This window comes from Mytilus galloprovincialis, chromosome 3 (genome assembly GCF_965363235.1).
Source record: "Mytilus galloprovincialis chromosome 3, xbMytGall1.hap1.1, whole genome shotgun sequence".
Classification (NCBI taxonomy): Eukaryota; Metazoa; Mollusca; class Bivalvia; order Mytilida; family Mytilidae; genus Mytilus; species Mytilus galloprovincialis.
This window is the reverse complement of record NC_134840.1, coordinates 95,610,104-95,637,516: the sequence shown is the minus strand read 5'-3', so window position 1 is coordinate 95,637,516 and position 27,413 is coordinate 95,610,104. Positions and strand designations below refer to the sequence as shown.

The window sequence follows — 27,413 nt, the reverse complement described above, 5'->3', positions numbered from 1 at the left end:
CTACATATGACTTACACATATATTTTGATTAACCCTCAGACTAGGAATAATATATATATTACTGTGGATTCATTTATTTTCGTGGATTCTGAAAACTCTCATATGTGATTTCGTGATTTCTGGCATATTCTGCTTACAAACTGATATTTAATTTATAATCCGTTGAACATTAAAAATCGTGGTTCACCTGTATCCATGAAAACAATGAAAATTATCCAATTATATAATGTATAACAATGATTCCACAGTAGTGCAATTAGTTCCAACATCTCTTTATATAGTCCTATGAATAGATAAAGAATTGCATTGTATGTTTTTATACTTCTACTTAAAAGGAGTAAGGGTACATTCCAATGCGACAGCAACCCATTTGACACCAAAAAAACTCCTTGTTTTCAAAATTCCAATAGGGAACATACTTTTTATAAACCAAAAAAACTAAAAGACACATGCATTTCCTTCCTATAAAAAGTTAAATAACAAATATGATTCCAAGTGATATTGAAAATGGAAGGTCCTTAAACAATATAATTTTACACTTAGTCAAATTCAAGCACCCTATAAAATTACTATAGATAGTTGCTCAGGCTTCTAAATGTTCAGCTTAAAATGTACTCTAGAGTGTGTTTCATTTCAATTTTAACAAATATGTATCAAATAAACCTTTCATAATTTCATACATTATTTCTGACAAGCATTAACATTAGCCATATGGTAAAACATTATCATACAATATTATTATCTGAAAAATGTAAATGACATAATCTTCTCATATTTGAACTGAATACACTAAAATCCTGTAATACTCCGAATACTGGAATTTTAAGTCAATAATTACTGCAGCATGCATTTATTTTACAATTCTTAATCAAAAGACAAAAAATAAGAGATTAATTAAAGTGAATTCAGAAAAAGGCTGGATATTATATACAAAGAAAGCTATTGAAATTTAAATACAAGTTTAAGTCACAATTTCCATATTACATCTATTTTGCAGTTGTGAACTTAAATTTACCAGCTCATCCAGGATTTTATCAAATGACCAGTTTTCACCTGTATGCTAGTGCCATTTTATACTTTCAATGTCTAAAATGTTAACTTTTTCAATGAAAATCAGCTATTCAAAGTTCTATGCTCAAAAAGTATAACAATTAAAGATTTCAAAATTTTCCAGTTCTTTAACTATATAGTAAGGTTTGTATTTTGTTTAGGATAATTTGTATTTAGTCTATAACACAGCCTTCAGAAATTAAATTGTGGGAAAGGCTGTTTTTCATGTTCTAAAGACATTACTTTTTTACATCTGGTTTAATATAAACAATTTAATTAAAAGCAATATGTGTCTCAAAGACACACATTTTAAGATTCTTTTTAATGTGTAAACAATTTCAGACAGAAATAAATTTTGTAATTAATTCTCCTTGTCCTTCTGGTTTTAGTTAAAACCTGTTTTGAGATTTTTATTTTATAAAAGCAAGGAATTTAATAAAATATGTACTTGCTTCTAATCTTACTGTGTGACAGACTTACAAATTTGTGAAGTAACAATATTCCTGTCTCTTTTCCACTTAATGAAATATTTTGTCTGGTTTGTAACAAATTTTAAACAACTGAAAATAAACATTTTTATGAAAGTTTATTAAATAAATGGACTTTTTATGTTAAAGAATTCTGGTCAAATCGTTCTGTTCATAAATTCAAATTATTTTCTTAACAGACTTTTTAAGAAGAAATTCTTTCATGATATTTTTCTGATTAATATATTACAAACACATTTCATTGAGCTTGCTTAAATTTAATCCCCTCCATGAGTGCAAAAAAAAGGTTTAAATTCCACATGAACTATTATAGATTCTTTCTATTTAGAGAACAATAAGATGCAACAAATACCAAAATGATATTCATATTGAAAAATGACAAAAAGAAAAACAATTCCACATATTACATGTACTTTATATAAAACAAAAACCAAATAAAAAGAAAATTTAAATTTCCATTTAAAAACCAAAATGATCAACATACATGTACAAACTAAATACCCCTGCTCGCTTCTTCCTAGTCATGATGTGGTAAAATAAGATATGACAAAAGACAACCACTGATCTGTTATTGTTGTTTGTTTGACTTTTTTGTTTTTGCTGTTGTTTTTTGTTAATGTGAACATTGTCTTGTGTTGTGAAGTGGTTGTGTTTTTGTTGTGCTGTGGTGTGGTTGTGTTATGGTGTGGTTGTGTTGTAAAGTGTTTGTGGTTTGTTGTGGTGTGTTTTGAAGTGTTTGTGGTGTGGTTGTGTTGCGAAATGTTTGTTGTGTGGTTGTGTTGCGAAGTGTTGTTGGTGTGGTGTGGTTGTGAAGTGTTTATGGTGTGGTGTGGTTGTGTTGTAAAGTGTTTGTGGTGTGGTGTGGTTGTATTGTTAAGTGTTTGTGGTGTGGTGTGATGTGTTTGTGTTATGGTGTGGTGTGGTTGTGTTGTGGTCTTAAGTGAAATGGTTGTGTTTGTGGTTTGATGTTTGTGTTGTGTTGTGGTGTGATGTGTTTGTGTTAACGTGTGGTTGTGTTGTGCTGAGAAGTGTTTGTGATGTATTGTGGTTGTGTTGTAAAGTGTTTGTGTTGTGGTTGTGTTTGTTTTGATGTTTGTATTGTGCTGTGTTGTGGTGTGATGTGTTTGTGTTGTGGTGTTAAGTGAAGAGGCTGTGTTTGCGGTTTGATGTGTCTGTGCTGTGTTGTGTTGAGTTGTGGTGTGGTGGGTTGTGAAGTGATTGTGTTCTGGTTTTAAGTGAAGAGGCTGTGTTTGCGGTTTGATGTGTCTGTGTTGTGTTGTGTTGAGTTGTGGTGTTGTGGGTTATGGTGTGATGTGTTTGTGCTGTGGTTGTGTTTGTTTTGTGGCTTGATGTTTGTGTCGTGTTGTGGTGTGATGTGATTGCGTTATGCTGTGGTGAGGTTGTGTTTATGGTTTGATGTTTGTGTTGTGTGGTGTTGTGTTGTGGTGTGATGTGTTTGTTTTGTGGTTGTGTTTATAGTGTGATGTGATTGTGGTGTGAAGTGGTTGTGTTTGTGTTGTGTTGTGGTGCGGTTGTGAAGTGGTTGTGTTTGTGTTGTGCTGTGTTGTGCTGTGTTGTGGTGCGGTTGTGAAGTGGTTGTGTTTGTGTTGTGTTATGGTGCGGTTTGATGTGTCTGTGTTGTGTTGTGTTGAGTTGTGGTGTGGTGGGCTGTGGTGTGATGTGTTTGTGTTGTGGTTGTGTTGTTTGATGTTTGTGTTGTGGTTGTTTTGTAGTTTGATGTTTGTGTTGTGTTTATGGTGTGATGTGGTTGTGTTATGCTGTGGTTTGATGTTTGTGTTGTGTTGTGGTGTGGTGTGGTATGGTGTGATGTGTTTGTTTTGTGGTTGTGTTTATGGTGTGATGTGGTTGTGGAGTGAAGTGGTTGTGTTTGTGTTGTGTTGTGTTGTGGTGCGGTTGTGTTTGTGTTGTGCTGTGGTGTGGTTGTGAAGTGGTTGTGTTTATGTTGTGCTGTGGTGCAGTTGTGAAGAAGTTGTGTTTGTGTTATGTTGTGGTGTGCTTGTGAAGTGATTGTGTTTGTGTTGTGCTGTGGTGTGGTGCGGTTGTGAAGTTGTTGTGTTTGTGTTGTGGTGTGGTGTGGTGCAGTTGTGAAGTGGTTGTGTTTGTGTTGTATTGTGGTGTGGTTGTGAAGTGGTTGTGTTTGTGTTGTGCTGTGCTGTGGTGCAGTTGTGAAGTGGTTGTGTTTTGCTGTGTTGTGGTGCGGTTGTGAAGTGATTGTGTTTGTGTTGTGATGTGGTGTGGTGCGGTTGTGAAGTGGTTGTGTTTGTGTTGTGCTGTGGTGCGGTTGTGAAGTTGTTGTGTTTGTGTTGTGGTGTAGTGTGGTGCAGTTGTGAAGTGGTTGTGTTTGTGTTGTATTGTGGTGTGGTTGTGAAGTGGTTGTGTTTGTGTTGTGCTGTGGTGTGGTGTGGTTGTGAAGTGGTTGTGTTTGTATTGTTCTGTGGTGTGTTGCAATTGTGTTGTGCATGTTGTGCTGTGGTGTGGGTGTTTTGTGGAAGTGTTTGTGATGTGGTGCGATGTGTTGTGTTGTGAAGTGGTTGTGTTATGCGATAATGTGGTGTAGTTGTGATGTGATGTGGTGCGATGTGTTGTGTTCTTGTAATTGTGTTGTGTGTTCAGTCATTCATTCGCCTGGTCTTATTCCACCTGAGCAATTTGTTTTTAAATATTTTAACAAAAAATAAAATACAAAAATTGATTATTTTCCATTTTGAATAACTAAACATATATCTGGTCTTAGTTGAAGTTAGAACTCCTAACCTAGTTCTTTGTTTAACATTAGACTAATCACCTGTATTAATGTATTACCCAAATTACAATCTGCCGAATAAAGATGAACTTCTCTGCAGCTAATCACTATTCCAAATCAGTTTTAAGCTAAATAGGTACATAGAACTATTGAGAAGTAGATCAGAGTGCTTAGAAAACTAAAGCCCTAAGGAATGGGTCTAATGCCATTAGATTAAAACACATGTAGACACGTAAGTCAATACAACAATACATCAAAGGGATGTTCTAAGATAATAAAGGTAGTTTTAACTTAATCAATGAAGCTGTTATATAATTAAATAAGATGCGATAAAACATTCCTTTAAATTTCCCTTCCAACATTAGTTTAAAAGTCTAATATCCGAGAAAACTCGTTAAAATCAATGCTTTGACTTGAAGTACATTTATACGGACCTGACACCCGCGGATTGATACTGACAGAAAGCTCTCATCGTCTTCAGAATATAGTCTACTTAATCTGCTAACTTCCTGTATTTGCCAGAAATGATATCCTTTATTTAACCAAGTGAAATTAAATTCAATTAAGCTAGCATTAAAATGTACATCTTAAAGATTGATTTGATTGATTGAGAGGAAGGACTTGAATAAAGGCATGATTTTCACATCCTATCTTATATCTTTTTTCCATAACAATAGATAATGTCTTCTGTTCAAATAATCCTTAATTCTTCAGAAAACATCAACACCAGAATTCAATTATCGATTTTTTTCACAGATGTATTTTAAAACAAATCTGCATTTGAAACTGATCCAAGATTTTTCAAATATTAATGGAATCCCTTTTTAGAACTATGCATTAGAAAAAAACAGAGTGGAAAATTAAATATTTGTTGATCATTTTTTTCAAATTAGATTTGAAAGGTTGTTTCTTAAAAAAAAACTAATGGCATTTCTACACATTGATTCAATTTAAAACAATGATTTTACCCTACAGTGGAAGAAAGTTTGAGTTTATTTCTTTTTTTTCAATTTAATAGCAATGCATGTTCAACTTATAGAATTATAGAAATAAAAAAAAACAAGAATTTCTCATCTCTGGGCCTTTTATGGCTTGATATACATGTGGTTTTACTCAGTGTTAATGGCTTTATAGTGACACTCAGTGGCAATGTAAAGGAGAGGTATCTGCACAGAAGAACCTGAAATTCACGATGAATGTACAATTAAAAATTTCTTGCAGGTTGATTTTTATACTGATTTCACAGTGAATAATGAACCTTTTTCACGGCTGCACATAAAATAAAAATGGCAAAACACGTTGCACGAAAATAACCCTTTACCACCCTCAGCATAGTTGCTAGAATTTTAGTGATATAAATATAAAAAAAAATTTAAAAATACTTTTTTTTTATTATCTTTTTATATACATATAACAGTATTTTTTTGTATTTTTTTCATATATATATCACTTTAAATTCAAGCGAGTGTGCCCTCAGTGACCTATAGCTTCTAACTTTAATCTTAATTAGGCTATGGTGGAGCCTAAAGTGTACGCATTGGCAATCACACCATGCCTTATTTTCTATTTAAACAGGGTCTATAGGACACCATGCCATTAGAAATGCTTTCACTTTCACTGTTTTCAGTGAACTGCTAAAAAAAACTTAAATATCTTTTTTTCATATTAAAGTAGAAAAATAGCTAAATAAATGCATCCAACAGTATTAACTTTATTTCTATATATATAGAGTTAACATTGCTGTTTCAACCATTTATATCATATAAAACAAGAATGTGTCCATAGTACACAGATGCCCCATTCGCACTATCATTTTCTATGTTCAATGGACTGTGAAAATGTGGGAAACTCTCTAATTTGGCATTAAAATTAGAAAGATCATATCATAGGGAACATGTGTACTTAGTTTCAAGTAGACTGGACTTCAACTTTATCAAAAACTACCTCGATCAAAACCTTAACCTGAAGCGGGACAGACGGACGGAATACCGAACGGACAGACCGGAAAACATAATGCCCATAAATGGGTAATAAAAAGAAGATGTGGTATGATTGCCAATGAGACAACTCTCCACAAGAGACCAAATTGACACAGAAATTTACAAATATAGATCAGTGTTCAATCATATTGGTTTCCAACATAGGTCATTGATTAGCTTGAATAACTTTCAGATCACTTAAGGATGTACTTAGGTGAGGTTTTGGAATTTGTGTCAAATGTTCAGACTCCTTGGTGTTTTTCCATACAATACAATGTAAAATATTTTGCCCCATAACACCCATTTATTTTTTCATATAAGACTTAATAGCTCATGAAAGGTCATTTAACAAAGTTTTAGAAGATTCTTGATTTTCTTTCTTTTGGTTTGAGACCTAAATATTACCAATGCAATTATAAGGTAAAAGTCTGAGTCAGCCTTTTCCCGCCATATTTCAAATCTCAAATATCTCGAAAAGAAGGTCCATGACCTATCAATATTTTTAGCTTGATATCTTTATCCTTGATTGATGCTCTACCAGCTTATAGTATCAATTTTAATTTCTTAATTTCTTAATTTTTACCTTACCTTACCTAAGTACATCCTTAAAGAAGAATGCAATTAAAGATTTTTTTTAATGACAGGCCACAACTTTTAATCATTTATAAACATGCGTAACCTTTTGTTTTAATTTCAAATTCTCTTTTTAGTACAAAAAAAACCCACATCATATAAAGAGTCACAAATATGCAATCATCAAGACAAAGAAATCAAAGTACATTTGCTTAATCTAAACGTTTTCTAAAGCATGGATACAAATTAAATCATTATCACAACACAAGGAAATAAATGATTTAGTATTGGCGCTGTAATGTATTTTTTCACACAATTAAGTCAAGCTATTGCATGGGCTTCATCATTATTGAGTCAACGCTGTTACATCTCCTTCCAATCAAACTGTGATAAATTGTCAATAATAATAGGACCCCTAAACAGCAAGCAACAAATTAAATCTCGCAGACACAGTAGTAGCAATCTGTCTTCTAAATAAACAAAAATTCTGTCAAATCCCAATCAACTGTAATTTTATTTGGCCAATTCCGTAATCATAGGTTTTGGTTATTTTCTTCTACAATTACATCAGAGCAATTTTCATTTACGATTATTTTCCTGTAAAATTACCATTTAGGTAGATTTGTTGTAGAAGAATTTGTCAAAATAGTTATTAACGTTGATTAGGAACAAGTTTATTTTCAGTAATTCTCTAAATGGAGCCATTTCCTTGAATACGTTAAAAGCAAATGTTTGTCATATAAATTTCTGGTTCAACATGCAACAATTTCTCAAAACAATAAATTGTAAGAGATATTTACCATTATTGAATTAATATATGTTTTGCACATTAACATCAAAATAATTAAATGGATGAATAACATTTCTGTTTCAAATAATCTAAAATGAACATTCAGGTCAATAAATTTTAAATTGTCAATGTGATTACAGTAAATATTAATGTACATATTAAAATAAGGAGATGTGGTATGTTTGAAAATGTGACAACTCTGTCCATCAAACTTCAATGAAGTGAATGGTTAGCAATTAAAGGCAACCATACTATCTTCAACCATCATAAAAACTATGCCGTATAAGTCAGCTATAGAAGACTTATACATGAAAAATATGAAACAAGTCAATTTAGAAAGCTAAAACTATAAACATTGCTTTCTATTACTTTGAAATGCTTAAATTGCTCATTGTTGAAGGCTCTGACACAGAAGAAAAACAACTCTTGAAAACAAAAATGTGTATGAGATATTGAAAAATGCTGATTATAATTTAATAAAAATTTCACTTCTTTTAGTTGTTTTTCTAGTAGAGTTATCTCCCTGTATATATATATATATATATATATATACACTGACTCAGACGTACTTATGAATATAATTATTTTCTGTGACTGTATCTTACATTAATTTGTAGGATCCTTTACTATAGATAATTTAGCTGATCTGTAACAATAACATCTTCATGCCTTATATATCATGTACTGTAGTACGCCGCTAGATTAAAACTGACGTGGAAAGGTAACACATGCCCACCGAAAGCTCTTTTATTTGAGAGCCCAGGTGGTCGTGTTGTCTAGCGGGACGGCTGCAGTGCAGGCGATTTGGTGTCACGATATCACAGTAGCATGGGTTCGAATCCCGGCGAGGGAAGAACCAAAAATTTGCGAAAGCAAATTTACAGATCTAACATTGTTGGGTTGATGTTTAGACGAGTTGTATATATATAATATATATGTTAAATGTTGAATTTGAGTAAAAAGATATTAGTTTTTTTTTTATTTCATCAATGTTTGCAGTTAATAACTTAATTGCTAAATATATACTAAAATGATTACAACAAACAGTTTTAACATGTTTACAGTTATTTTATGACTAACCATTATGTATGCAGTATGGATAAGATGCTAAAGGGGAGATAACACAAAAAAATCACCGTAAGTGAGATGTTAAAGTAAGGATAAACCGCTATGAGGGGAGATAACACCAAAAAAATCACCATAAGTGAGATTTACAAGTATTGATAAACTGCTTAGAGGGTAGATAACACAAAAAAATCACCATAAGTGAGATTTACAAGTATTGATAAACTGCTTAGAGGGGAGATAAAACAAAAAAAAATCACCATAAGGATAAACTGCTATGAGGGGAGATAACACCAAAAAAATCACCATAAGTGAGATTTACAAGTATTGATAAACTGCTTAGAGGGGAGATAACACAAAAAAATCACCATAAGTGAGATTTACAAGTATTGATAAACTGCTTAGAGGGTAGATAACACAAAAGAGTCACCTCAAGTGAGATGTACAAGTTTGAATAAACTTTAATGAGGGGAGATAACACAAAATAGTTACCTTAAGTGAGATGTACAAGTTTGAATAAACTTTAATGAGGGGAGATAACACAAAATAGTTACCTTAAGTGAGATGTACAAGTTTGAATAAACTTTAATGAGGGGAGATAACACAAAATAGTTACCTTAAGTGAGATGTACAAGTTTGAATAAACTTTAATGAGGGGAGATAACACAAAATAGTTACCATAAATGACAAATCCAATGCAGTCTGAAATTTTAATTTCAAGTATAAATTCAGTCTTTTTTGGTCACATTCAGTTAATTAGACCAAGTTAACATACATCCATGCTGCTGTTTGGGTGTAATAGTAAGTCAATCTATGTCAACTAATTGACTTCTGTAAGGGTAAAACTTTAATAAAAAAAAATAGATGATCAGGTTCAGATCAGCTTAATGACAGAAAACCAAAGATCATTCAGAGTTTTAGTGGGAACTTATCTTCATAGTTTGTGTATTGCTCAAATCATTATATTAGTATCACTCAACACTTACAGCCAACCTTGCTTTTTTGACATGTTCAATAAACCTAGAAACCTTCAGAATGCACCAGTAACCTAGTGGGAAATATAGTTACACAAATACTTGATTTTGATGAAATATTTACAAAAATAAACATAAACATCACTCATCAAATGTTACAAAACGGTTGCCTACTTAAAAATAGTGAAAGCATATTGTATTTCTTCGTTCTCCGTTCTCCGTTCTCCGTGCTTGAACAGTTAAGCAATGTAATTACCTTGGCATGTTAATAAACAAATAACTAATTAACAGAAGCTAATTAACACGATGATTTCATAAACATGAAAAGAACATATAAGAGTAACATCAGAAGATAGTAAAATCAACGAGCTACTTCATGGTTTCTTCAAAATGCACTGCATAATGTGGGTTCAGATGACTTTTCTTTCAAGAAGCACACATGGAATTAGTTTTTAATTAATCACCTAACAGTTTTTAACCTTGTAAAATGGTTCATCACTTACTTTCAGCAAATTACATCAGAAGAGAGAAAATTCAATCATGGTTTGTATATTGTGAAACACCAAACAGTTTTGTCTGATCATCTTGTTAAATGGTTCATTACTGACTTTTTAGCAATTTATATTTGGAATATGAAATAGTCAAACATATTCCTATTTCGTAAGCGTGAATAAATAGAAAAGCTGGATATATGTCAAAAAAATTCTACTTCAACCCAAAGACTAATTCAAGCTTTAAAAGACATCAAAAAGTATTATTATCATTTTAAGAATATGAGAAAGAGACAGGTTATAATTATAATCTCTGATTTACAATTTTTTTTGGAACCATTTTGGGCTGTTACAGACTTAATCCTCGACCAAGCATTATTACAGACCTTGGACATTTAACAGCCCAGCCATTATAAAAACACCCATTCATTAATACTATATATATATATATATATTACAATGTGCCCAATGCTACTACATGTACAACTGCCTACTATTAAATATAATCAGCATCTGTTACTTAAAAGATATGTTCCTAAATGTAACTTTTTTGTCTCTATCTTGGAATATGCAATTTCTGATAATTGTGTCTATGTGAATTTCCCCTGCCATTTATTATTCGTACACTTATTTCTTATAAGGGGACGGTGATATGAGTGTCAATGAGACAACTATCCACCATATCCAAATGATGTAACTTCTAGCTTGTCTGTTTTTTTTTATACACAATATCTTAGGGATCTATAAAATTTCTATATTGCACAAATAAAACTTTCAACCATAAGTTATTCTTTTTCTTACTTTTTCAAAAATGTAATAAATATGGACATTCTTAAAACTTGAGAATCTCAGCAATTCTGCCAATATTTATAACCATTAACATTTATCTATTTTTTCACTGGATCTAATTAGTTTATGTGAACCATTAAAAATAAGATTTCCTACATAAACTTCAGCCTATTACTGCCAATTACCTGATGTTAATTAACACACCACATTTTCTCGTTAATATACATAGTCGTTAATTGTTTATTCAGGAATGTGTTGATGAATGTATCAGTTATAGGAATAAACATGGCAAGCATCTTCACAGAATGTTTGTTCCATTATTGGAAACTTAATTACTTATACAAACTGCAAAAAGAAAATATTAGACCCTTTTTCATAAACTTTTCATCTATTTATTTATTGTTATTTAATTATTTTCTCATGCTTTTGTATATGTTAGCACAGGATATATTCACACAACAGATGGTTGTATTTTAGCTTTGCATTGAAGATCCAATATCAATGATTCAATATGTTCTAAACCCTTGGTGTTTTTGTTTAATTGGGATTAATAATTACTTCCCATTAGTAAATCTTTTTTTAAGCTGAACAGAAACTGGTACTGGTATAACTTGAAAACAAAGGAAAGACAATTCCTTTTGAAGGCTTCTCTGTGGAAGGAATATGCAAAAACATACAAGAGGGGAAGGGGGTGAGGGGGTAAATAAAAAAGATTTTACAAGATTTTTACTTGTTTTTTAATTTTCATCATAGCGTAAAAACAGTGATTTCAGATATATTTGTTTTCATAATTATGACAATTTTCGAATAAAATTGGGAGAATAATGATATCAATTTTAGGAAAGTACCCATACAGATAAAACACAGCCATGTATTAGATATCAGAAATGGGAGTTATTATAATTGCGATCCTTACCCAGACGCATTATATGCATCAATTAAAACCTTACAATAATTTCTGTATTCACAGTAAGTTAAATTTGAACACTTTTCCATTTGAGGGTTCATTCAGTTATAAAGCTCTGCAACCATTTACAAATTATATCCTTTGTCTTACCTAAATTTCCACATCAAGCAAGCATTCCAAATATAAAAAAAACTCTTTGAACGTAGAAAATTCTTTAAAATATGACTTTGATTTTGCAATAATTATTTACTAATGTGATAATTGATGTATCAGCTTATAAATGTAAACATTACGAAAATCTTCAAAGAATGGCGGTAAATATTATTAGGTAACGTAATTAGTCAGTTGCCTATTAAGTCAACATGGTCTCAATACTGCAGCTTTTAATCATCTGTCCTTTCAACAAGTTGTTTAATCATATTGTCACTAGAAGAGCCACTTGAAACATTACTTCATGACTGAAGCTAAACCTAATGTTCAGCTAGTGCACTGAGACAAAAACAATTCACTTTGAACATGCATGCAATTGAGTTCAATAACTTTTCCAATGCTTTACAACTACAATCCTACATGTGATTACCATTTATCATGCTATAAAATATCAGCAGCTCTTTTCAAAAAATGTATTATGAGAAAAAAATACTAGGATTATAAATAAAGACCCCGTTTACACCACCAAATAATTGAATCAATCTTTATTTGAATCTATCTTTAAAAAGACCAGTTTGCGTCTACATTGCTCACGCAAGATCGATCGCGATTGATCTATCGATCTTATTTAATCCAGTGCGTTTACACTGCAACATAAAAAGAACCGGTCTGACCTTTATTTTTGTATCTAAATATAACATTCACCCTTTTGATCTCCATCAGAGACCAATTGACAAAGAAGTTAATATCTAAATGTTACCATATGCCCTTCAACAATGAGTAAAACCCATACCTCATAGTCAGGTTTAAAAGACCCCGAAATGACAAATGTAAAACAATTCAAACAAGAAAACTAATATTAGGACTTGGGTAAATCAGATTAATCAATACCATTTGAAAAGCTCCAAATTATATTCAACCTATATGCTAAGCTGTGGTGCAGTAAATTTGACTTTTTAACAATGCTTTTGGTTGTCAAGAAAATCAAACTTTCACATAGTGTTTCTTACTGATGGACCTTTGAAAAAAAAATGCTGTCTCTGTTCAACTCACATGCAAGTATTCACAGAATATTCAAAGTTCTTATTAGAATTAGTATTCACAGAATATTCAAAGTTCTTATTAGAATTAGTATTCACAGAATATTCAAAGTTCTTATTAGAATTAGTATTCACAGAAAATTCAAAGTTCTTATTAGAATTAGTATTCACAGAAAATTCAAAGTTCTTATTAGAATAAGTTTTCAATGATTTTTACGAGAAGATCTCTGAGAAATTCTTCAATATTATTTTTCTGATATTCAGCCTCAGTTTAAAAATATATCTGCTTTGCACAGAAAATCAAAGCAAGGTGTCTTTTCTGATAATGTATTATTCCATTGATTTAACTAATCAGACATATTTACAGGTAAACATTGTATTCTAACATCTTCATCCATTTATGCTCTGATGGATATAAAAGTTGTCTCATTGGCAATCAATGATCACATCTCCTTTACTTTCTAATTTTGCTTGTTGCGGTTCTCACACTTTTAAAATACATGTTTGCGTAAAACATGGTTTGAACTGTATACCAAAGCTTGAACTTTTCTAAATCTCTGACTTTTAACAGATTAAAATACATCGATCTCCAAAGACCAAGTTATATTTTTTTAAAGCAATTTAAACTATTTTTTCGCTTTAACATACAATCATTTTTTCCAAACATTGTAAATAATAAATCTGAAATTTAGAGTATAAATCAAAATGGCTATAATTATAGTTTCTAATTAGCTTCAAATAGAATACATTAGCTAAGCCATTAAAAGTTTTGTTTGCTGATTATAAATTATTAATTTATGGGGAAATTATATACAATTTCTTAATGATTATCTCTTTTGGTATAAAACAATGATCTAAATTTTATTTTTGCTTGTTCTGTTGATTTTAAGTCAATTGTTTATCTGACACTTTAATAGCTCTCATGTTGTGTTTTATATATAACTAAAAAAGTATTATTTTGCATAATATTGGTTGGTAATTCTTCACGGCTGCATATAGTTAATTCAGATTGTAAAAGGTCTGTGCATGGTCTCTATAAACCTTTTATTGCACAATTTTTTTCCAAGTTAATTTTAGGACTGTTCTAATCTTGGTCCTTTTTGGTTTTAGATATCAATCATATTTTATCTGTATATATATATAATTGGTCTAATTTCTGGTACGCACTGAAATTTATATTATGCATTTATTTTTCAATAAAGTCAACAAATACACTTAAGTGATTTTTACCAGAATTTGTGGCCACAGGACCACATGCCAAGCTAGCACTATTAGTCCAGTCAAACTAAGTTTGAACCTCAAACTATTTGAAACAGAAAATGTTTTAGTTCTAATCTATATAGCATTCAAATTAAGTCCCAAAAATACACAGAAAAAGAATCCCATAAAATCTAACTTCAGGAAAATGCAAAATCAGCATTTTTAATATCTTATTAGAATTAACTTGGAAAGGGAGATAACTCTGCAAAAATAAGTCTTTTTTCAGTTTTTGGTTGATCTTCTTAAAATTCATGTATTAAAGTATTATACTTTGATGGGGTTTTAAGTTCGTATTTGACTTAAGGTCTGTTTTTCTATTCTGAAACATTAACTTGGTTTTAAACATTTTTATGGTTAACAGTTGTTTAACGGGTCAGTTAAATGGTTAAAGAACATTTCAACCAGGATGAAAAGAAAATTGTTTTATAGATATTTCCAAAATGGTTTATATAGCTTAAACATTTTCTGCAACCGTTGTGGTTTTGTTCTCCCTTTAAACATGTTTATGGTTTAAGCTAAAACGTGTTTCAGATTTATTTTAACCAGTAACTAGTTTGAATATAAAAAACAGGCCTCAGATATATTATATCATCTTCTGCTCATGAAACATACAATACCAAATGTTACAGGTAATTTTATTTTTTTGCACATTTTTCATTGAAGAAATTGCAAATTTATGTCTTTGTGACTATTTTCAAAAAAATAATGTGAATATTGGTATTGTTTATATCTGTAAATATATTTGTTCAGAATCTACCTTGTTTAAAGAAACTTTAAGCCACAAAAAGAAGAATATATGCTTAATTATATAGTTTTATCATAGATGTAATACGGGTATTACATATATGGTTGTATGTAGTTTGAGATTCTTTACCTAGTGTCATGCTGAAAATGGTCAACTAATGAATTTTGAAATCTAGATTGTAGCTTGATAAAAGATATGAAAACACCTTTAAAGTTGTTTGTTATACTCTTAAGAAGGCTAAAATATCAAGAATCAAAACATTCTGTTGAACAGAAGCAGTAAAGTTATAATTTTGTAACAAATTTTATTGATACTTTTTCCTTTTTTGCAGAGTTATCTCCCATGAAGATTTTAATATGTGTTTTTTTTCTTCAAAATTATAATAAAAAGTATGGGCCACCGTGCTATTTTACAAGCTATGAGTCGTTGAAAATTGCCTAAATTTGGTTAGATTGTTCATGAAAAAACACATTTGTGTGCATAAAAAAAGTTCTATGAGATAGAATTTTGAAATAAATTGTGAGAATATAAGGTTTTAATATTAAATTTTTTAAAGAAAATAAAAAGAAACTAGAGGCTCTCAAGAGCCTGTGTCGCTCACCTTGGTCTATGTGCATATTAAACAATGGACACAGATAAATTCATGACATAATTGTGTTTTGGTGATGGTGATGTGTTTGTAGATCTTACTTTACTGAACATTCTTGTTGCTACAATTATCTCAATCTATAATGAACTTGGCCCAGTAATTACAGTGGAAAATATTTCCTAAAAATTTACAAAAATTTATGAAAAATGCTAAAAATTAACAATAAAGGGCAATAACTCCTTAAGGGGTCAATTGACTATTTTGGTCATGAAACTTATTTGTAGATCTTGTTTTGCTGAACATTATTGCTGTTTATAGTTTATCTCTATCTATAATAATATTCAAGATAATAACAAACCAGGTGCTCCGCAGGGCGCAGCTTTATACGACCGCAGAGGTCGAACCCTGAACAGTTGGGGCAAGTATGGACAAAAAATTCAAGCGTGATACAGCTCTGAATTTGGATTGTGATCAAATTTTTGACATTACATGGTTTTTTTTTACACAAAACAAATGTCAAGATTTTACAAATCAATTAAAGATTTCTTCTTCAAACTTTTTAAATCTAAAATTAAATAGTTGACACAGCATAGGTTTCTGACACAGAATGAATGTGATCTAATGAACTTTTTTTTTTTGCCTTTGAGCAATTCACTATGCTGTTGAATATTAATCCTCTCAAAAAAATGTTTGAAGAAATTTTCTTTTTATTTATGAAATCTGAAATGAGAAAAATTTAAATCCCACCCCCCCCCCCCTTTTTTCACATCCCTGTTTCCCTTTTTCCAAAACTGATATCAATTCAAATTTCTAATGGAGTTTGCAACAATAACTACTCTTTTAAATACATCATAAAATATTAAAATGTAAAATAAAGTGCTTGTTATCACTGAATGGTAAAGATTGGTTGGTAGTAAAAGTGAATATACATTGTTTATTGTATAAAACAATAAAAAAAACTTCATCTGCAACATTTTATATTGGCAAATTTCCAATGAAGTTATTTACATAAAGTTATTGGCAAATAAAAATAGAAAATGACATCATAGTCATGTCTGGCAAATGTCCAACATACATTATCTAAGAACATTTTAGATAAGATAAGGAAAAAAAGCTTCATCAGCAACATTTTATATTGGCAAATTTCCAATGTAGTTATTTACATAAAGTTATTGGCAAATAAAAATAGAAAATGACATCATAGTCATGTCTGGCAAATTTCTAACATATATTATCAACTACTATTCTATACAAAGAAAGATAACTCCAATTGAAAATTAATTGCTATTGCACAATATTGTGCAATTAGATATTTCTTGCTATTGTGCAATACTGTGCAATTGAAAATTTCTTGCTATTGCACAATACTTGATATGGAATCCTGATTTGGACCAACTTGAAAACTGGGCCCATAATCAAAAATCAAAGTACATATTTAGATAAAGCATATCAAATAAGCCCAAGAATTTAATTTTTGTTAAAATCAAACTTAGTTTAATTTTGGACCCTTTGGACCTTAATGTAGACCAATTTGAAAACTGGACCAAAAATTAAGAATCTACATACACAGTTAGATTTGGCATATCAAAGAACCCATTTATTCAATTTTTGATGAAATCAAACAAAGTTTAATTTTGGACCCCCATTTGGACCAACTTGAAAACTAGGCCAATAATTAAAAATCTAAGTACATTTTTAAATTCAGCATATCAAAGAACCCCAAGGATTCAATTTTTGTTAAAATCAAACTAAGTTTAATTTTGGACCCTGTGGACCTTAATGTAGACCAATTTGAAAAAGGGACCAAAAATTAAGAATCTACATACATAGTTAGATTCGGCATATCAAAGAACCCCAATTATTCAATTTTGATGAAATCAAACAAAGTTTAATTTTGGACCCTTTGGGCCCCTTATTCTGTTGGGACCAAAACTCCCAAAATCAATACCAACCTTCCTTTTATGGTCATAAACCTTGTGTTTAAATTTCATAGATTTCTATTTACTTATACTAACGTTATGGTGCGAAAACCAAGAAAAATGCTTATTTGGGTCCCTTTTTGGCCCCTAATTCCTAAACTGTTGGGACCTAAACTCCCAAAATCAATACCAACCTTCCTTTTGTAGTCATTAACATTGTGTTTAAATTTCATTGATTTCTATTTACTTAAACTAAAGTTATTGTGCGAAAACCAAGAATAATGCTTATTTGGGCCCTTTTTTGGCCCCTAATTCCTAAACTGTTGAAACCTAAACTCCCAAAATCAATCCCAACCGTTCTTTTATGGTCATAAACCTTGTGTCAAAATTTCATAGATTTCTATTAACTTAAACTAAAGTTATAGTGCGAAAACCAAGAAAATGCTTATTTGGGCCCTTTTTGGCCCCTAATTCCTAAAATGTTGGGACCAAAACTCCCAAAATCAATACCAACCTTCCTTTTGTGGTCATAAACCTTGTGTTAAAATTTCATAGATTTCCATTCACTTTTACTAAAGTTAGAGTGCGAAAACTAAAAGTATTCGGACGACGGACGACGACGCCGACGCCAACGTGATAGCAATATACGACGAAAATTTTTTCAAATTTTGCGGTCGTATAAAAACGGCAAAATTTCCTTAAAATTACCAACTCAGGGCAGTAACCTAACAACAGGTTATCCGATCCATGTGAAAATATCAGGGCAAATAGATCTTGACCTGATAGACAATTTAACCCATGTCAGATTTTCTCTAAATGCTTCGGCTATTGAGTTATAAGCCAAAAACTGTATTTTACCCCTATGTTCTATTTTAAGCCGTGGCAGCCATTTTGGTTGGATGGCCGAGTCACCCGACACATTTTTTTCAATAAGATACCCCAAAGATGATTGTGGCCAAGTTTGGATTAATTTGGCCCAGTAGTTTCAGAGGAGAAGATTTTTGTAAAAGATTTCTAAGATTTACGAAAAATGGTTAAAAATTGACTATAAAGGACAATAAACCTATAGGGGTCAACTGACCACTTTGGTCATGTTGACTTATTTGTAAATCTAACTTTGCTGAACATTATTGCTGTTTACAGTTTATCTCTATCTATAATAATATTCAAGATAATAACCAAAAACAGCAAAAATTCCCTACAATTACCAATTCAGGGGCAGCAACCCAACAACGGGTTGTCGGATTCATCTGAAAATTTGAGGGCAGAAAGATCTTACCCTGATAAACAATTTTACCCAATGTCAGATTTGCTCTAAATGCTTTGGTTTTTGAGTTATAAGCCAAACTGCATTTTACCCCTATGTTCTATTTTTAGCCATGGTGGCCATCTTGGTTGGTTGGGCTGGTCACGCCACACATTTTTTAAACTAGATACCCCAATGATGATTGTGGCCAAGTTTGGTTTAATTTGGCCCAGTAGTTTTAGAGGAGAAGATTTTTGAAAAAGATTACTAAGATTTACGAAACTAGAGGCTCTAAAGAGTCTGTGTCGCTCACCTTGGTCTATGTGCATATTAAACAAAGGACACAAATGGATTCATGACAAAATTGTATTTTGGTGATGGTGATGTGTTTGAAGTTCTTACTTTACTGAACGATTTTGCTTCTTACAATTATATCTATAATGAACTTTGCCCATTAGTAACAGAGAACTATATTTGGTAAAAATTTACATATATTTACCAAATTAATGAAAATTGTTAAAAATTGACTATAAAGGGCAATAACTCCTTAAGGGGTCAATTGACTATTTAGGTCATGTTGACTTATTTGTAGATCTTACTTTGCTGAACATTATTGCTGTTTACAGTTATCGCTATCTATAATAGTATTCAAGATAACCAAAAACGGCAAAATTTCTTTAAAAATTACCAATTGGAGGGCAGCAACCCAACAACCAGTTGTCCAATTCATCTGAAAAATTCAGGGCAGATAGATATTGACTTGATTAACAATTTAACTTCTTGTCAGATTTGCTCTAGATGCTTTGAATTCATAGTTATAAGCCAAAAACTGCATTTTACCCCTATGTTCTATTTTTAGCCGTGGCGGCCATCTTGGTTGAATGGCCAGGTCATCGGACACATTTTTCAAACTAGATACCCCAAAGATGATTGTGGCCTAGTAGTTTCAGTGGAGATTTTGTAAAAGATTACTTAGATTTATGAAAAATGGTTAAAGATTGACTATAAAGGGCAATAACTCCTAAAGGGGTCAACTGACCATTTTGGTCATGTTGACTTATTTGTAGATCTTACTTTGCTGAACATTATTGCTGTTTACAATTTATCTCTATCTATAATAATATTCAAGATAATAACCAAAAACAGCAAAATTTCCTCAAAATTACCAATTCAGGGGCAGCAACCCAACAACCGATTGACCGATTCATCTGAAAATTTCAGGGCAGATAGATCTTGACCTGATAAACATTTTTATCCCCATGTCAGATTTCCTCAAAATGCTTTGGTTTTTGAGTTATAAGCCAAAAACTGCATTTTACCCCTATGTTCTATTTTTAGCAATGGCGGCCATCTTGGTTGGTTGACCAGGTCACGCCACACATTTTTTAAACTAGGTACCCCAAAGATGATTGTGGCCAAGTTTGGATTAATTTGGCCCAGTAGTTTCAGAGGAGAAGATTTTTGTAAAAGATTAATTTAATTTATGAAAAATGGTTAAAATTGACTATAAAGGGCAATAACTCCTAAACGGGTCAACTGACCATTTTGGTCATGTTGACTTATTTGTAGATCTTACTTTGCTGAACATTATTGCTGTTTACAGTTTATCTCTATCTATAATAATATTCAAGATAATAACCAAAAACAGCAAAATTTCCTCAAAATTACTAATTCAGGGGCAGCAACCCAACAACCGATTGACTGATTCATCTGAAAATTTCAGGGCAGATAGATCTTGACCTGATAAACATTTTTACCCCTGTCAGATTTGCTCTAAATGCTTTGGTTTTTGAGTTATAAGCCAAAAACTGCATTTTACCCCTATGTTCTATTTTTAGCCGTGGTGGCCATCTTGTTTGGTTGACCGGGTCACGCCACACATTTTTTAAACTAGATACCCCAATGATGATTGTGGCCAAGTTTGGTTTGATTTGGCCCAGTAGTTTCAGAGGAGAAGATTTTTGTAAAAGTTAACGACGACGGACGACGACGACGACGGACGACGACGGACGACGGACGCCAAGTGATGAGAAAAGCTCACTTGGCCCTTCGGGCCAGGTGAGCTAAAAATGGTTAAAATTTGACTATCAAGGGCAATAACTCCTAAAGGGGTCAACTGACCATTTCGTTCGTGTTGACTTATTTGTAAATCTAACTTTGCTGAACATTATTGCTGCTTACAGTTTATCTCTATCTATAATAATATTCAAAATAATAACCAAAAACAGCAAAAAATCCCTAAAATTACCAATTCAGGGGCAGCAACCCAACAAAGGGTTGTCGGATTCATCTGAAAATTTGAGGGCAGAAAGATCTTGACCTGATAAACAATTTTACCCCGTGTCAGATTTGTCTTAATGCTTTGGTTTTTGAGTTATAAGCCAAAAACTGCATTTTACCCCTATGTTCTATTTTTAGCCATGGCGGCCATCTTGGTTGGTTGGCCGGGTCACGCCACACATTTTTTAAACTAGATACCCAAATGATGATTGTGGCCAAGTTTGTTTTAATTTGGCCAGTAGTTTCAGAGGAGAAGATTTTTGTAAAAGTTAATGACGACGGACGACGACGACGGACGACGGACGACGGACGACGGACGACGGACGACGGACGCCAAGTGATGGGAAAAGCTCACTTGGCCCTTCGGGCCAGGTGAGCTAAAAATGGTGTGTCACTGAACTTGTTTTCTGGCTACAAGTAAAAATAAAAAAAATTCCCTATCAGTCCAGTATAAATTTTTTCAAAAAGATATTGATTTATCTCCGCCCAAAATGGCTTATTTGAAAAAAATTATTCTAAAAACACAAAATTTGATATTTGTTTAAATATGTTGTATAATACAATAACTCACCAAATTTTCCTTCTAGAAACAAACAAACTAACCATTAAATTGCAAATCTGTCTCCAATTTGAAGATTTGGGCAAATAACTAGACCAAATTTGTACTGCGATTGTACAATCCAAGATGGCGGTATACCATGAATCTATCTTAAAAATAAGTTGATATTCTAATGAATATATGTACCAATTAAGTTTCAAGTTGTTCTGACTTTAATTCCATGGTAACAACTATTTCAACCATAACATTTAACTTGCAACCATGATAGAATAACAAATGGACACATAGACCAGAAAATGTGATGTCCCTATCGAATTATAGAAAAAGCTAAAATTGTCATGAATACAGAATTCAAAATAAGGGATGTTGTACTATTTCAAGGGAAACAACTATCTACAAAATATATGTAGAACAGGACATGGATGTAAACATTTAAAGGGCATTGCACAGCCTTCAACAATGAGCACAAACAAAACAGCAATGTGACCTATAAAAGGCCAAGTATTGAAAACTAGAGGCTCTCAAGAGCCTGTATCGCTCCCCTGATTCTACTTGGGTTTTTGAAATCATATAAAAAATATGAAATTTGGCTAAAAGTAACAACACTTGGCCAGCACCTCATAAGGAAAGGACATTCATGCTTTGTTTGATTTCATTCAATTCAGTGGTTCACTAAAAGAAGACATTTGTATGTATTTCCCATAGGGTCCTATGTTAAACTAAGTCCCCCACTGGTGGCCATCTTGGATGATGGATCTGCTACAAAGTAACAACACTTGGTCAGCATCTCATAAGGAACATATATGCTATGTTTGGTTTCATTCCATTAAGTGGTTCTCTATAAGAAGAAACTTAAAATTGAGAATGGAAATGGGGAATGTGCCAAAGAGACAACAACCCGACCATAGAAAAAAAACAACAGCAGAAGGTCACCAACAGGTCTTCAATGTAGCGAGAAATTCCCTTTTGTATGTATTTCCCATAGGGTCCTATGTTAAACTAAGTCCCCCACTGGCGGCCATCTTGGACGTTGGAATGGCGACAAAGTAACAACACTTGGTCAGTATCTTATTTAAAGGAACATTCATGCTATGTTTGGTTTCATTCCATTCAGTGGTTCACTAAAAGAAGACATTTGTATGTATTTTCCATAGGGTCCTATGTTAAACTAAGTCCCCCACTGGCGGCCATCTTGGATGATGGATCTGCTACAAAGTAACAACACTTGGTCAGCATCTCATAAGGAACATTTATGCTATGTTTGGTTTCATTCCATTAAGTGTTTCTCTATAAGAAGAAACTTAAAATTGAGAATGGAAATGGGGAATGTGCCAAAGAGACAACAACCCAACCATAGAAAAAAACAACAGCAGAAGGTCACCAACAGGTCTTCAATGTAGCGAGAAATTCCCTTTTGTATGTATTTCCCATAGGGTCCTATGTTAAACTAATTCCCCCACTGGCGGCCATCTTGGACGTTGGAATGGCGACAAAGTAACAACACTTGGTCAGTATCTTATTAGGAACATTCATGCTATGTTTGGTTTCATTCCATTCAGTGGTTCTCTAAAAGAAGACATTTGTATGTATTTCCCATAGGGTCCTATGTTAAACTAAGTCCCCCACTGGCGGCCATCTTGGATGATGGATTGGCTACAAAGTAACAACACTTGGTCAGCACTTCATAAGGAACATTCATGCTATTTTTTGTTTTATTCCATTCAGTGGTTCTCTAAAAGAAGTCATTTGTATGCATTTCCCATAGGGTCCTATGTTAAACTAAGTCCCCCGCTGGCGGCCATCTTGGATGATGGATCGGCTACAAAGTAACAACACTTGGTCAGCACCTCATTAGGAACATTCATGCCATGTTTGGTTTCATTCCATTCAGTAGTTCTGTAGAAGAAGTTCAAAATGTAAAAAGTTAACGACGACGACTATGGACGACGGACGCCAAGTGATGAGAAAAGCTCACTTGGCCCTTCGGGCCAGGTGAGCTAAAAATGTGAAAATTTTAGAAATAGAAACCACAGCTGGAATCATGCTGAAATAATTAGCGAAAAAACTTCTTTTTTTTTTAACATATTTTCCTTACATCAATTCTTATAATTGTTATATATAAAGTTTGATCACCACCAGTTATCACTAAAAAGAAAGGATCAATTATTCAAACAGACATGTAGGCAAAAAAATCGGTATACCACCCCACCCCTAAAAAACAATTATATAACAATTAAATAAAGCACCAGTGATTGGTATACATGCCTATCATCAAAAATGACATGCATCATGAATGTGAAATCACAACAATGCAATTTGAACAAACAACATGTAGATCTATTGGTAGAGGGTCTGTTCAAGTACCTATATTTGGTAGGTAAACCTTTGCTTGGTTAGAATGAAAAAGCAATAAATGCTTTTGTTTTATTTTTACATCTACAAAAAAAACCTTCGTTCTCTTATTTTCTCTACACCTAAGCTTATCTCTCTCATGTGAAAACTGTTGCTTTGATTTATTGATAAGTACAATGTATACATGTACTATCTTAAAAACAGTGTCCAATTGAGAATGAGAAGCTATATATATATACTGTGAATTCAGAAATTATAGCCTGCATGTTACTATTGCGATTTTGTAATTTAAGACTTAAATGCAATTTTAATTTTTATGATTCATATAAAAGATTTCAAAATGCAAGTTTAAATTATTGTATTTACAACCCGGTCACAATTTTCGCCATAATAAAAAACCTCGCAATAGTTTCTGAATTAACAGTAGCTTATCAATGATCACATAACTTATATCATTAATTGCTACATGAATATTTAAATCTTAAGCAAAATATAAAACTATTTTATTAGATCCATCACTAAATAAGAATGCAAATAGAAGGATTAGAAATGCATTATTTTTTTTTGTAATATCTTTTCCAATTAAATATTTAATATAATCAGCTGGTATTTTTTTTATTATAAAATCTAATTTAGAAAATATATCATTTAAACAAAGAAATGTAAATATTGACACTTTTTGTAAATTAAATACTTGAACTAATAAATATTTCAAAATTTGTTATTTCACAATAGTTATACTTATTAATCAAATGTAAAACAAACCTAGAATATGATGAATATATACATTTCAAATCCTTATACTAATTCATAGAAAATCTTCAATGGTAAAAGACACTTATTAATTAGTTGACAAACCTGTAAACGAGGATCTATATTGGACTTCACCGCTACACCGACTGACAGTTCATTGTTATTCTCTTGTCATCGAACTAGAAATAAAATATCTATTAACGTACAGGATATTGAACATGTTCTATTGTTGCTACTAAATAAAATTCTACTCTGAAAATCCAATCAGGCCTCTTTTAATTCCTTAAATGTTATTTGGTGTGCAACATTGGAACAATAAACCGAAAATTTAATCGACATTAAAATATGGCACCTTTCGTAAATGTACTTTTGAATGGGTTTTACGATAATGATACTCTGAATTTATAGAAAGTTGTGAGACTTATTTTACATAATTATACACAATGCATGAAAATGTTTTTTGGAAACATTATATCAGAAATGTAAAATCTGTAGGAATCAATATTTGTGATTTATTATTCTTTGAGATAGACGAGTTTTTACGACTTTTAGCCTCTTTTTTTAATAGGATACATAAATCTATTCTTACCAACTATCAGGCTCTGGGATTACAGAAATTGATATTTAAGTATACCACAATTTTTTCAGTCTTATAATATATACCCTAACTGTATATAACGTGACAGTACCCAAATTGCACCTATTTTGACAGTTTTTTCACCTATGTTTTTTTATGATCAAGTAAAATATGTCCATACTGTGTTTATTTTGTAGCCCTATCCTTCTTCATTGTATAGGTACACTAATTTGATTTTTAATTCATATTGAGTCCATAAAAAATGGGTTTGAATCAACCTCCAAACTATCCAGGATTCTGTAATGAGGAGTACCCAAATTGCATCCATGCTTAAATTCACATCGTCAGAAGTCTAATAACCGAGCTTTTGTTTAATTTCTTCAAATATTTTGAACAATTGGATATTAGTCAATGCTTACTCTTCATATTTTACAAAATGGATGCTTATAATATATTGTTTTTGCTAATTTTAAAAAGATGACGTTTTGATGACGTCGTGCGGTGACGTTTTCGAACATTTTGCTTTTTCAGTAACAGTCCATCTGTTGATTTAAAATGCTGTGAACGTTTTGTGTATATTTAAATATGTTTACCTATGTTGAAAGAGGTGCATAGTATCAAATCAAAAAATACAAATTGTTTAGTCTCTAGGAAATGTTGTAAGATTTCCGTTGCTATTTTTTCTAAATAGGTGCAATTTGGGTACCCTTACGTTATATGTTACTTATAAAAATAATTAAATCTTTAAAAAAAGGGTGTGTGGTTATTCAGCTTATAGTTACTAATTACTCTTACTTCTGTGGATTTTCAATGCAAACATACCATGAATAAATGACTATACTCCTACAGTGTGAATATTCTAATAAGGAAATACTGGTAATGAATGCCACTACCGTAGTCCTTTAGATACTGTAAATTAAGAAACTATTGCCAGGTTTTTAGTAATGCAAATACTGTGAGTTCACTTATATTTGTTGGATACTTAAATTTTCGTGGATTTCGTGGGTACAAGAGAACCATGAATTCAAATTATCAACATATTTACAAATTTTCTAAAGGAATGTATGCAGAATTTGCAAAAACCACGAAATCAAATATCCACGAATATGAAAATTTTCCTCAAACCACGAAAATTGGTACCCACTAAAAAAAATGAATCTATAATAATGCCTCTGTGTGAATTTCACAATAATAAGAACCCCTATTCTGATATTATCTATATTCAGATTTTTACCTGAAATCACATTACTTAATCTTTCATTTTTGCCCGATCTTCAAAAGTTGCAAGAACTATAATGCACACAATAATTTCTGAATTGACAAATTGGTCGGGTTGTTGTCGCTTTGACACATTACCTATTTTCTTTCTCAATTTTATTATTTAAAATTTTTCACACCAAATTAATCAATTTTCCCAAATTTTTGGGTACCATAATCAATCCAAGATCATAACAACTGTCCATTGAGTGGTTATTTTTCAGAGAATGGTACCTATATTGCGTATAGACAAATGGTTGCATTCTTTCTGTATTTTGACAGATATTACAGTTCAGCTGTGTTGTTCAATGCATAGTTGTAGCACAATTAACAACTGCATGGGCAATGAATTACTTAAACCAGTACAAGTGGCCCTTTTGAACTTGCAGTCAAATGATAGTATTTGCTCCCTGTTGAAGGTCTGAAAGCAACTTTGAGATGAAGAATAGAAACAAAAGTGCCATGTCTTTGCTTTTAATGTCTTATGTACATAAAGCCATAAATAGTCTGATTCTTTGCTTTTGATATCTTTCAACACTTAGTTTAACTTTTCAAAATTGTACTCATCACTTAAAATCATGGATAGGTTTTTTTATTTATTAAATTTCTTTAGACTGTTTAATTTGCACTTTTTGAGTCAGTCATAATCAAGAGTGAATTCAGGTATTAATTTCTTCTGTATAAATAATCATAAACCATTTAATCTTTTTTCCTCCTTATTTCTTAATTTCAAATTTTATGCAAAACAAAATTGCATGCCAAGAAAGCACCAAATTAAAACTCTTAGTCGTCAAGAAGGGGTTTTAAATAACCTCC

General features: G+C 31.8%; 1 protein-coding gene across 1 annotated transcript in view; it reads right to left on the bottom strand.

The window, feature by feature from the left end:
• The window catches only part of LOC143069458 (alpha-mannosidase 2x-like), a 92,753-nt gene that overhangs the window by 44,584 nt on the left and 20,756 nt on the right, over positions 1-27,413 (bottom strand). The window contains exon 3 of the mRNA XM_076244100.1: positions 24,869-24,942. The gene's annotated coding sequence lies outside the window, so the exon portion shown is untranslated. The remainder of the gene's footprint in view (positions 1-24,868; positions 24,943-27,413) is intronic.